The following is a 14,699-nucleotide window of genomic DNA, read 5'->3' on the forward strand; positions in this document are numbered from 1 at the left end:
AAAAGACTTGGCACCAAGAACTACCTTTAAACTTTACAAGATCACTGAAAACCTTAGTTATTCTAGTCCAATCTTACTTGCCCGACTACCTTCGACATCTTTCTGTTGGCCCATGACCCTGATAGGTTGTCTTAAAAATAAAAAGGACGATGTGAGCAAAGGTGGACAGGTTTTCAACATTACCAGAGAGGGCTTGTGTGTTCAACTTTTTGTTACTTTTTTTACTTTCAAAGGGCTTCTGTGTCAAAATGTGCCACTTCTGCCTGATTTTTCCTTCTACATTTTATAGCAAGAAAAACATAACCTTTCTCTAATTGGAGACACTATTAATATTACAACATATTATGCAGCGCTTTACAAAGTCCATAGTGTTTACACTAGCTGTCTCTCAAAGGAGCTCACAATCTAATGTCCCTACCATAATTATATCATTACCACAGTCTAAGGTCAGTTTTGGGGGAAACCAATTAATCTACCTGCATGGGTTTGGAATGTAGGCAGAAACTGGAGTACCCAGGGGAAACCCACGCAAACTCCATGCAGGTAGAGCCATGGCTGAGATTCGAACCTGAGACCTAGTGCTACAAAGGCCAGAGTGCTAACCTCTGAGCAACCGTGCTGCCCACTGTTAATAATAAAACTAAAACCCTAAAAATAATAAAACCCTTGGATGGTATACTCACCAACTGCCTCCTTACACTGCCTCCTCATTCTGTCTGGGTATGCAGGAGCATGTGACACCCCATGTGACAATGTTCATCCCGTAGCAGCCAATCACAAGGTTGGAACAGTGTACTCTGAGGAGCGGCAATGAGGTAATTGACCATATAATAGAAATGTTCCCATTGTGCATTTCGAAATCCCTACTAAGATTTACTCAATATGAAAAATCTGTAGCAGCCTTTGATTTGTGTATTCTGCTGTTACTTCACACTTCTTGGTTTATGTTTCCAGTCTGACCTCAAAGCTTCTTATTCCCACTTCTGACATTCCCTGTACTAAAGGGAAACATTACATGGTCCGAAAACCTTATGTCTGCAAAATTAGTACATTTCTATTTAAGAATCTCAAATGATAACATGTTTTTATTTTTTTTTACCTTTATTTTGAAAAGTAAAATTTCATTATGTTCTTACCATCCTTAAAGCCTCTTTTTTTGTTTCTTTACCATGGTGTGTAGACTTGTAGACAACCGAAGGGACTGGACCAAACTCTTATCGGCAAAAGACAAGATTTTAATAAAATTCTGGATTGGAAATGCTGTTTTACTGAAGTTAATTTATAAATACCAAATTTATCTATTTTAATCATCATCGGTTTGTAAATTACACTTAAATTTGGGAATATGTTTATATTCTCCTTTTACATAGTATAAAAGTGTAACAATGTAAATTAGAAATCATTGTAAACATCTGAACCTATATAGATTTGCTTAGCACTGACATCATTTACTGCTGTAAAGAAAAAAGGAGTTCCAAATCAAAGTTTTTCTGCTTCACTTCCTGCTCTTTAATTCACCATATCCCAACTATGCAATCACATGGAGACAATACCTTAGGCAGATGCTAACCGGGTATATCATGCATAAAATATAAGACCCAGGACAGCTCCGACAGATGGGATACTGAAGAGATTTGGTTTAGTGTGTGCTGGAAGGGGTAGCATTTGCTAAAGCTTCTGCCCTGCACTCGGTGAAATATTGGTGCTTCATTACAGTGAAAACAACATACCGTGAAATACAGTCATTATAATATATTCCTCCCAACACAACCATTTCAAGAGATTGGCAAACATTGCTATTTAAAAAAGTCAAATATGGCCGTTTTAGGATCTCTTTAAATCTGTAACATTTCCAGTGATATGAATATTTATTAATATCACTGAAAATGTTACTGTAAAATTTAATTTTATGCCTTGTTCTTTAGAAGGGTGATATTTTAAAAATAAGTCTAAATAATGGAGAAGTATTCAAGCTGGGTTAGGCTTGGTGAGATATGGGATTCTAAGCTTTTAGTTTGGAAACTGAAAGCTCCTGTTTATGTTATTGAACTAAAGAAAGTTCTGTACTGGAACCTTGACCTAAAAGGGTGGGGGGTTAGGAAAAGTGGCCAAATGGACATAGCCACAACTTTTGATGTGCACAAGGTTTTTTTGGAACAGTTTTCTATGGAGAATTGCTTGGATTCAACTGTAAGTGTTAAGTACACTACATTGACACCTGATCCGGATATCAAAATAGCTGATGCATTTATAAGCAAATGCACAATCCTGTTGGTGTACACTACATACCTCATTATAGACTATAATGGTGAATACTGTTCAAATATTTCTTGCCATCTTGGTTACATTTTGTTTTAACCGAATTTAAATCTGCAAAACAAAGATAGTGTTAAAAACCCTGAAATTTTGCTAAACACTAACTAAAAGCAACCCTTAAGCTATGTACACACGTCAGATTTTTATCGCCCGATAATCGGCATCGGCCAATTATCGGGCGAAAATCTGCCGTGTGTACAGTCGGTGTCGTCCATCGTCCGGACGACCGACCTGCCGGATCCACGGACGATGGACGACAGCCGATCCTAATGAAAGGGAAGGGGAGAGCGCGCAGCAGGGTGCCGCTCCGTCGCTCTCCCCCTCCCCTCTCCATAGAGCATGAACGGTGCTGTATGTACAGCACCGTTCATGCATCGTGCACTCCCTTGTCGTTGGAAAGGATCGTGAAAGATCCTTTCCAACGACAAAAATTGGAAGTGTGTACGCAGCTTTAGTAGCTGCCCAGAAAGACAAGTACTTGCAAGTAGATTGAACGGATCCCATGCTTGTCAAGATTACCATGTTTCATATCTCTGTCCAGCAACTTGAGCCTCTCTTAGGGCACTTTTCTATTCTGCTCGAAAGGTCTGCACAGAGAACTTTGCAAATGTGAATTTTGCTCTTATTTTCATGTTTCATCAAACCAATCAATACCAGGTGTGTGGCAGAGCTAATAGTTTACTTATTAGATATGGTAATAAAATTAGAATCCTTTTTAATCCATTCTAAAGTCCAGAATCAATTTAGCTTCCAAATTGGATAAGGGTTTTTGGTGATGACAAATGCAGCTTGCTTTTAGGGTGCTTTTGCTCTCATTTGGCATTCGTTTTGGATTTAGAATTCACTGATGAGTATCTTTAACCTGCTTTTAAGCTGCATCTGCATGCTTTGGGCTTTTTTTTTGCTATGCCATAGGCTTGTGTATTATGTGACAAGACACAATTCTGATGATAACAAAAGCCCGTCAAGCATCCTAAAAAAAACACAAAGAAAGTAAATTTTTGGGTGTACCAATCACATGCTATTGCTTGAAAATAAATGGCTATATTGATTTATGGTTCTGTATGCTAAACATTTTGGACTGAGATAGAATGACCGGCACCTAACAGTGGAACTATGTGCAGAATTTTAGCATTGCAGGATGTAAAACAAAGCTGGAAGACATGAATTTTAATACATTTCTCATTAGTCATTGCTGATGTTTGATCAGGGGGAGTGCACAATTAACTAATTCTTTTGACAACTATATACAAGCTATATAGAATCAAATAAAAACAAATTGACTTAGCGCTGGTAATGTCAGGTGCTAACCACTGTGGTTGAAGAGACCCTGTAGGCATTTTTGTACATTCATTTTAAAGTAGAGTTCATGAAGACCTCTTGTAAATAAAGTCTTTCACCCTAACAGGAGTCAAATCTGGACAAGGCTACCTCTTGTCTCTTTGCCATCCTGTTTAGAACCCATTAGCTATTTCAGGTAGGGCGATCATGGATTAGAGTGAGATCAGAGTCTTTCACCAAAGACGTGTGAGAGGTTTTGCCACTGGATGGTCATGAAAGAAAAAATGTTTTGAAGGGCTAAGAAGGTCGTGATGGGGGGATGACCTGCTAATGTTTGAAAAGCCTTTGTCATGGAGTCCAGGGGTTTGTATCTGTGCTTGCTCTCTGACCCAGATATAATCTTCTGGATAGGAAGGGCTGTCCTTGCAGAGAAGTTTTCAAAGCAAAACAAAGCCTCAGTGGCCTCCATTATGCTGTATTTAGACAGCGTGGGATACAGAGGGGGATGGGCATAGCATGGTTCTTCCAAAGGCAACATAAAAACATTAGTCAAAATTATTTTCTTTCCATAATAGTAATTTTGAAGTTGCAAAATCATGTACACTATAGATGTTCCTACTCTATCAGCCAACAATGGTTAAGTATTCTAGCTCATACTGTACCACAAATACTAACTTTAAATTATTGTTATCGTTATTGTTATTATCATTGTAAACCATGTTGTTTCCTTTGGCAGTATTAATTGAAGTTAATTTTTTTTCTTCCAGATTGTGTAAACACCGGGGTACTGATCATCTCTTTGTATGGGTAAAAAACATAACCCGGGAGAAAGGCATCACAATACATTCCCACAAGTCTCCTAACAGATGTTCAGTAAAAGGAAGGAATTACTTTGGGCATTTCATTCGAAAATAAATGCTTGTCTTTAGAATTGACTAAAAATCTGAGAAGTGAAACTTCATTTGTTTTAAATACTTACTATTTCTTGTGGAACTATATTAAAAACAGCTAAAACTTCCAGTAGCTGTGGGCAGTCAGAGATGAATGTAGTTGGGACAATAGGAGGGGCCCAGTAACCATAGTTCGGGATGTTATTTGTCTTAGTTTGTCTGCACTGGCCTGCTGTTCTATTGCCAGAGGAATCTGTTATTTACACAAAAGGAATGTTTTTTTCCAGATCTTACCATTTCTTTGCAATGTACTTAGAGCGTTATACTGTATGTTTATTTGTGAAATGTTTTGGCTCTACAGGGACTGGAAAAAGCTATATTATAAATTTTATTGTGAATTGCTTTATTTATTCTTCTTCTTTATTAATTGTATAAACAGACTTTGCTCCATGTGACCCACAAAAAACTCATCCTGAAAGTTTAGATGTTAATGCAAATTAAAAAATATCACGGACAGCACTCAACTGTACTGATGTTATAGTTTACAATTCAACCACTATGTGTGCTGCTGATGCCAAACTAAATCATTGATATAAAAATATTAAATAAACCTGAAAGGGTCTAAATATGGAGACAGCCATTGCTGAAAGGGACCTGTTCACAACTATGGGCTCTATTTATAAAACAGGGAATCTGAAATTCCTTCAAAAATTCCCTTTTGGGAATCAATTACTGCCATTGAAACACATGGACTTTGATGATTCCCACAAGTATTTGAGATAATTACTGTTTTATAAAAAGACCCTATGTGTGTTAAAAACAATTTAAAGCTTACCTAAACTCAACATTTTCACTTTACATAAAAGGATAGACAACCATTGTATGTATACGTAAAGGGAAAATGTTATTTATTTTTAAGTGCAACAAAAAAAAGGGATGCAACACCTCCCCTTCCAGTCTTGATCTCCTAGGTAATAAAGACTGAATGGGAGCGCAGAGCCTCCGGGATACCTACGTCATGCATCCCGGGAGGCTCTGGGTGCTCATTCTGTGCATGCCTTAATCTCAGACATGAAGGGGCATTTTTTCTATTAAGTGAAATATGCCAATATGAGATTTGCTCTCGTCTTTTTTTTTTTCCCCTTTACAGCGGGCTATGTCACCCCATCTCGCACCTGCACAGTGCAAGATCGGGTGATGTGCCAAGAAGACAGAGGAGAAGAATGAAGATCGTGGCGTCCGGTGCTGACGAAGAGGAATTCCAGGACGATGTGGGACCGGATCGCGGAAAGGACCAATGCCATCGAGGGACCGTGCAGGATTAAGGAGGTAAGTGTCATTAGGGAGATGGGTGTCATTTTTTTGTTTTTGGTTTAGTTCCGCTTTAAGCAATATTATAACAAGGTATTTTATTTAGAGTTTAGTGACTTTAAGGCAATTTTAATGAAAAAAGACAGACTTTTGTCAGTGTTATGTGCATATGGTGTTCATTCAAAATGAATTGTACTTTAATCTTCCAGTAAAATACATTTAATGCATCATTCAATGTATTGATGAGAATGGGCCCCTAAAGGTGCAGGCTACAGGGTCTCCATCTTGCTCTTGGAGTCTGAACCCTATCAATTATAAGTGTTCTGGATGAGGCAATTGCACCAAGCCTAACTGTAGAATTGGCACCTTTAAAAACAAAATATTATTGGCAGCTCTGTATTTCTGTTCCTACACATGGTAGTTTTCAGGGATTTTAGGGTACAGCATAATTTATATGATAATCTATTCAAGCTGCAGACTAAGAGAATGGAGACAATCCAAAATAAGTAAAAAGTGAGTATAATAATGTTTTGTAATGATTGCAGTTCAGGATAGAACAGTTTGGTAGTTGTAGTTTAGTAGAGTTCTAGAATAGATGCCAAATGACAAAACATTACCAGCAGGAAGGTGAAAAATCTAAGTGGCAAGTAGGTTAAAATCCACCATTGCTGGGAATCTACACTGGAATTAGGTGCATATGAAAAAAACAGATATCATCAGCACAGCTTTTTCAATCTTTAACCCATGGTAGTTCTTCCGATTCTAATATCTCTTCCGCCCTATGTCTGGTACAGCTCTAAAGTGAGCCTGTGATAAATCAAGCCAGTACAGAGCAAACATATGATAAAAAATGCATAATATAGACAGATACAATGATGTGCAAATCTGAACATCATAGGCACCATTTCCTCCACTGGATAAATCTCTTGTTGTTTAAATATGATGGGAAGCTTAATTAATCAACAGGGAGTGGTAAGAAGATGTACAGGGATGGGTGTTGGCAAATCCCCATTTTTTAAAAAGCGCTTGAACTTTACCCCATCCTTCATTTCTTCTTGGGCAGGTGCAGTCATAGGCTTCCATGGATGTCTTCCTGGGATACACAGGCACAGCCACACTTACAACATGTAACCTACACTTAGGAGCAATCAATCTCAACTACCGGCCCTATACGGCAAGACTATATCAAACAGCCCATCCAACATTGAATATGGTATGCACCAATAAAAGCTAGGCCATAGTTCCCAATTCAAAAAGGCAAGGCAAGAGAGAAGATGTTCCTTTTGCAATAAAGCATACTTACCTGCCTGTTTGCAATCTTTTTCTCCAAGTACGCTGAGCTATACATGTACAGCCTAGTGTAGAATATGGACTATGACAAGTATGGATGGATGTTATGTAATCCCAGCCTGACCAATTAGGACAGCCAAAGATCTGACACCCAGAAGCGAACCAGACAAAGATGGCAGCACACTCCATAAAGCAAAGACAGGCGAGTCTAAATAAAAAATATTATGAGATCAGGCAGGTAAGTTATTCCAGAAGGGTCTTTCCCTGTCTCTTCTGCAATAAAGAATCTGTTGGATCTCATTTATTATGCCGAAGTTTTAGTTCTGCTCTAAGTCCTCACAGAGTACAACCTGAATCAGCTTTATTGTAAAATTCCTAGAAATTAGAAATGTTCATGTTCTGAATCTGGCACTTTACTTAGAACAGCAATTGTCAGGGTTACTATTTTGTCACAACCGCCCTAATATAGCAAGAGACTGATTTAGGGCTTGACAATATACTGCAGTACCCTAAGAATGGGGCAGAACTTCACTACTACCCCACTCCCAGGCTGCGTGCCTTTCTATCCACCCGAACTCCATCACATCCTACAATACCCAACAACCAATCGCAGTGCTACAACTAAAAAGGATAAATGCAACAAAGGAGAACATCACTCCTAATCCCCTGGACAGGTTACAACAGTCCTTACTATTTGTAGGTCTATACCAGCTGCCCTATGTATTTGATGTTTGCGCCTTTCCTTTTACTCTTTATTTCCACCTGCCAAACATTTTATTACTAATATGTTTTTTGTTTTGCTTTTTAGTAACAGTCATGTTTAAGTAACTTCTACTTTTCTCTTTTAACTTCAATTTAACTTAAATTTGTTACCAATAAAAAAAAGGATGCTTATTCTGAAGGTAAGTAAAATAGGCACTGGATGGTGACCAACAATCAATTGTCATGTTGTCTTTCCAAACTTAAAATATTCTGTTAAGCAATCCTCTTTATTATTATCTGAATAGGCCCATTCACACCGCAACTGCATCATATGCATTGTAGTACATTTAATAAGGCAACCCATTTATCTTAACATATAGGTCCTGAATATTTTTTGTTCTAATTTAGTACATCATCATGCACAAAGCATTTGTATGTGTGCATTTGGTGTACTTTAGCCTCGGTTCATGTTCTTTGGAAGAAGAAGCCAGTGCGTAACAAAACACATTGTATTGCACGGGAAGCCTATCTGTTATACAACCTTACTGATGTTCTTCTGTAGATCATCAGTTATATTCTATCAGACTTTTTGTTTGCCAAATGTAGTTTTTCCTAAAATCTTCAATTTAGCTTTATGGCAATAAAGATCAGGTAAATATGGCTGATTTGTTTAAGCCATATTATTTCTGTAATCTCTTCTAGAAAAGCTAGAGTCCAGGAATGTTTTCCTAATTTCTGAACCTCCTGATCTCCCCCAGGGAAAGCGTGCGAGTAACTCTTCCATTCAGAGGCAACTTGTTCATTTAAACCTGAGTGTGGAGCACTTTGAACCCCCGCTGTGTTAATTATGCCATAGTTCCAGCTGATTGCAGTACACTAAGTTTAAGGCTTCCGTTATTTATTTACTGACTACATTAACCAGAGAGCCGCCCTTGTTCTTATCTGCCTCATACACACTTCACATCTGAATAGGGGCATGCCCTATAAAATCCTTCCTTTAATAAGCAGGCATTTATTTCATTATTTTGTACCTTCAAATGTAGGTTGCTAGAGGCAAAGCCAAACATGTTTGCCTCTGATAACTTAACCAGTATTCTATATGTAGAAATAAGAGAATAACAAAAAGTACAAGTGCCTTGTTTAGAGGGAACTGTCAGTGGTTGCAAGTGCTGTCGGTCAGACGGTGGCTGGACATTGGGAAACGATCCAAATGCCAAAAGATATCCCTGCTGCCTAATGGCCACACAGACATGCTTGGATGTATATTATAAGTGTTCATGTCTGTGTATTGCGAAGCTACTCTTCCAGAATTATCCCAGGAGGACAATGTCTATTCCCTGTGATAACCCAACATAGCTGACAGACTTGTCCCTTGAGCTTTGTGGGCCTGCAAAGGATGCCTGCAAATGTTTGTATGCACCCAAAGATATATAAAGATTGTCATAGTCTGATGAACATTACATGGTCAGAGGAGTCATGCAGGTAGTGTCATTGACATTGGTCATTTTTCAACTCCCCTTCTCTTTTCTCCATTAATCACATGCAACAAAAACCTGTAATTCCACCTCTACACACAGCTGTAACTACAAATAAACTTCAAATTGCAGAGCAACATCAAACAACACATGACATGATTTATTAAAGTCCTCCAAGGCTAGAGAAAGATACACTTTTATCAGTAAAAGTGTGTGGATGGAATGGAATTAATTATATTTGTTAGAAAATGTTTTCAATCCTCGACCTGATCCATTCCAAGTTTGCTGGATCACCCAGGTTCACGAATGAATGTACCCAGACATGAACACTTATAATATACATCCAAGCATGTCTGCTTAGGCAGCAGGGATATCATTTGGCGTTTGGATCATTTCCCAATGTCCAGCCACAGCTCTCCATCCTTGGAGAGCTTTAATAAATCAGGTTTAAAGTCTGGAAGTAACAACACAAGACAGATAGGAGAGGTAATGTTTGTAATTGTTTCTGAAGAATGTTGCATTTTTCCTGCTGACCACCAATATGAGGAGCATTTTTCCCACTGACCTCTAGTGTAAAGGAACATTTATATTGGTAGGTGAAAATAGCCCATTACATTGTTACAAGAACAACACCGACCTTATTCCAGTGCAGTGGTCTGGATTCTACAATGTGATGTTGGTGATGGAACTATGCTGGCATTGTCGATTGGCTCTCAGGTGGCACCCTATCACCTGAGATATACCTGTAGGGAGGACACAACACTGTCCTGCTCTAGTTGCACCACTTAATGAATATACACAAATGTCTGTGTTCTACTTCTATGTCATGTTTGAGCTGGATCATATGAAGTACTGGTATTCTGTGTTCACTTTACTTTGTACTTGTGCTTCCGAGATTATCTCCAGTCGTGCTATCCATACACTGCACCGGTTGAGGCCAACAAGTCCGAAACAGCTGCATGCAGTTTGGCTTCATAATATTAGGTTGTATCTGTGCTGTAAACTAGCACTTCTGGATGCAACGTTGGCCCAAGGGCAAGAAGGACCATTAATAAGGCCATTGATTCCTATAGACCTGCCCTCTATGCTAAAACAAGGAAAAATCCCATTATTTATTAGATATAGGAAAACAATGAAATGCACAGATACCTTCTAATTTAAGTAGGCTCTACTATCTTTATTTTTCATTGCTTCCCATCCCTGCTGTTTTTGTGCTGCTTTTACTTTTGTACATCTAAACAGTCTACATAAATCTATTGTAAATGCATTTCCATTTCACTCAAATACAATAGCATCGGCAATACATGTGTCAGTTTTCATATGACTTCAAACACTTTCAAAAGTTTTCTATTTATTAAACAATAGTTGTTGGAATCCAATGATGGCTAAATCTGTATGTGAACATGAGAATCCTCCCAAAGCTGATATTTCAAGTATGTATAGATGCCGGTATGTTTGCCATGTTACATCTCTAAGCTCCAGCAAAAAAAGCTCATCAAAGGTCCCTAGCTAGGCTACTCTTAGATTAGCCAATCTTGGTGCAGAAAGTGTAATTAAATATACTTTCAAAAACATAAATAATCCACCAAAACGATTTCTGGTAACTATTTTCCATGTAATATCTTTTTCATTCTTTTAAACCCCCTATTCGCTCCTAAAGGAGTTTAATTCCCTAATATTCTTTTGTACTCATATTATTTTGAAATTGATATGAAGCACTATTATGTCACTGTGTTAATACTTTTTCTTTTTCTTTTTTTTTTTTTTAAACCTAAAAAAATTATTCAAACAAAATAAACCCTACATCCCAAAGATGGCAGTTTGCTCCTATTTGATACTGTCATTTTAGATACAATTACAGCATTTAAAAAGATATATTCATTTGAAAATAAAAATACTTGTTTAACATCTCTATGTACATTTTAACAACAGAGCAGACTTTTTTTAAACAAGTGTGCTAATTGAAAGCCTTTAACCTAAATTATAACACTCCTAAGGTATGAACATTGGTTAAAAAATTACAATTAGGATAACTAATGCATGGTGATGCAGGTAAATTGGTTTTAATGATCTCTGGTCACAACAATATTTTTTTGCTTTCATATGTGAAAAAAAGAGTTAATGAGGAAAGGATGCAGTTTGCTGTTTAGATAATGGCCTACAGCAAGCCTATTGTGTGGAGTTTGTGTTTATATTTAAAGCAGGGGTACCCAACCACCGGTCCGCAGGTTAGTCGATGCACCCACTAGTGTGGTCAGGAGAAGGATCTCAGTTGGGGGGTGCATCGGCCAGAGGCGTAGACCATGTTTCGCGGAGACATAGCAGGCTCAAGGCAGTGGGCAGGTTATGTCTCTGGACAGTTTCTCACCCTTTGTGACACACGGCTCCCTGCACAGGCGCGATCCGGAGTCCGTGCAATTAGTGGTCCGCAAGCTCCAAAAAGTTGGGGCCCACTGCTTGAAAGTGTTTGCAGCTGTGGCGATAAAATCTATGGTTAGCCTGGTTAACAAGGGAAATAATCTTATATCAATAAATGTTCAAATTTGTTCCACCATGGATATGGTGACTAATGGTAAAGCGACTTTCCCTTTTCAGAATTCTTACTAGAGACATGTACCAATTTTAATAATGCATTATTATGACAATAGGAATGCAGAAAAAGTGGCAATTAATAAGTGATGCATTTGTGGCTTTGAAAATATATCCCTAATTTACATTTAGTACAAAGTATAGAGTGTCATGTTAGGAAGGAAGTACACTCAATGCAATTTAATACACCTCTGGACTCTTATGAGACTTTAGCTTTCAGCAGCAGAAGCTAGGTGCTGATAGTTTTTAGCACAGGGAGTGTTTTCTTAAACTAACACACAAACCCAAAAAACAAACTAATCAATCTGTAACCTAACACTAAAATGTATTCTGCCATTTTTAAAACCATATGACTTCCTAACAATACCCCCAACAATACTATTGATCCTGTTATCCTAACACAAGGATATGGTCACTGGGAATTCAAATAAGTTGAATGTGAAAAGTTCTGTTTAGCAAAAGAAAATCAAATGTGCCTAAAGCATATCAAATGTATTTGAATGTAGCTAGTAACAACCACCAGCTAATAGAAGATCAGCTGAAAGATACGGCAACAGAATATACTGTTTTAAATGGCCGTGTGCTTCTTCAGCATGCAGCTTTTGTGCACTGTTTTTTTACATTTAATGTCAGCAACTCACAGGTCAGTTTAATATAATGTAAAATAATTGTTTTTCTCTGCCCCAATTGTGGTACTTCTTTCAGCAAAATTAATTATTCTTTTCAAATTATTCAAAGAATATTGAAAAAAAATGTTCTCCTATGTTTTTGTGCATATCATGTATTACATGTATAGGTTTTACCTGTATGGCCACAATGGTTCTACATAGGGTGCCTTTTCTGCTATCACTTTTTCTCTAGGAAGAACAAGGGTTAAACTGTACCACCCCTGCTTTGCCAACAGAACACCCCATGTCAAAAGCAAAAAAAGAACTACAACAGCGTATAGATAAAAATATACATAGCCCTCCTTCTGCACCCCACCATTGCCCTCCCACAGAGCCTGGCATTATATTAAAACATAGTTTAACGCTTCATATTAAGTGGCACTAATTAAGCTGTGATGAGAGTGGTGTAATTAAGTTTCCTCCAGATTATGGTCTGATGCAGGATCATCCTCACTTTGTGCCGCTCCACGTCAGCAGAACGGGACCATCTCAATGCCATCTAATTGCAGGCCTGGCTCTGGTTCAGCTTGTGTTGCTGCTTGGGGTGAGTTGGCAAAGAGCTAGACAGTTAAAGTGGCACGTGTGAGTTAACAGGATTCTGCCATCATACTGCGCAGCTCTTATTTCACCCACACCCCCTGAAAATAAACATCATGAGCTTTACAATAATGGAAAACAATACCATTGTATATTTGTCGCTTTCAAAGAAGGAGGTTTTTAACTGCGCTGATTTTCAGTTGCTTCTCCTGTGCCATTTGGATATACAATGTAGGCATATGTGAAGAATAACAGCTAATTCTGCTGGCAGCTGAAAGGTGAGAGCAAACAAAGAGAGGCTGCCTTATTGCACCAAAACTATTATATCTGTACCCTCGTCTAAGTTATGCTGTTTTAAAACTTTTCTTAAAGTATTATTTTACCCTTTCTTTTTTTTCCTTGTTTTTTGTCACATTGTTCTCTTTTGTATAAATGCCCTACTTGTACATTAGCCTAAACATTTGTCCTCTGGAAGTTTATTGTTTTTTTATAATCTGCAGCAAAGATGGCACAAGTCCTGATGGCATCCAAGTCAAAGAAGGAAAAGACCCCAATATTTCTACCCATCTCTGACCCAGCCGCATGAATTATACTGCATCGTAGTTTACCCTAAGGAATGAAACATATCCCAGATAAAAACCTATAGACATGATGATGATCCAGAGGAAGGTAAAAAGCCCTTGTAAAGTGTTGCAATGTAGGTAAACCAGTGTGATTTAGTAATAATCGGCATGTGAAAAGACATTATTGCATTGAGAAGGGTATACCCACCTAAATATGCCATACAGGTATCGTGGCAGCACTGTTTTTCTCCAGGGAACTGCTTACCCTCCACTGCAATGGTGTTGGCACTGATTGGTCACTGCCTGTCCCCTCTTGCTGATGTCATTTGCTCCAATTAGAAAGGGAGTTCACCACAGACAATGAATAGGAAAGCTCTATAACATCAGAGGCGAGGACACCTGAGGAAGGACCGGACCCCAAAGTACACAGAGAAAAAAGACTGAGATGTGGTGTCATGTGACTGCAACTTAAAGTGAAACTAAACACAAACTATACACCAGAGTAAGAAATATGCATGGTCTCTTTTGCCACAAAAACTTTTTTTTCTGACTTATGGTGTCTTTTTGTTTTTTGGCTACAATACAAGGCGAATAAGCCAATAGGTGTAGAGCCTGGCTCAATACACTGGACTAGATTTATTAAAGCTAATCTGGAATAGATCTGGTCCAGGATTCAAAACATTTGCTGATTTGCTGGCAAATAGCAAATGACTTTGAAGAAATCCATTATAGATTTTCTGGATCACTCAGTTTCACTGATGAAAGTGTATTGTCTCCAGCCTTGTAGAGCTTTATTAAATCAGACCTACTGTGAGAAAAGGTACCACAGGAATTAAATAATCAGTGGCCATTTATTGGCTAATGAAGATTGCCATGGGCTTGAAAGGGTTGGCAGTAAAGATGGTGGCTTCGGGCGATGCAGCAGTGACAAATTTCTGTCTGAAAGTTACCTAGCAAAAGGTGTGTGCCAATGACGAGAGCTTATCCACATGAATGAGAGTGTCCGTGGTCAGTTGTGTGGGGGGCTGGTGGAAGACAAGTGAAGAAGAGGGGGGTTATCCATATCTTTGAGATGTG

Source organism: Pyxicephalus adspersus, chromosome 11 (assembly GCF_032062135.1).
Source record: "Pyxicephalus adspersus chromosome 11, UCB_Pads_2.0, whole genome shotgun sequence".
NCBI classification, from domain to species: domain Eukaryota; kingdom Metazoa; phylum Chordata; class Amphibia; order Anura; family Pyxicephalidae; genus Pyxicephalus; species Pyxicephalus adspersus.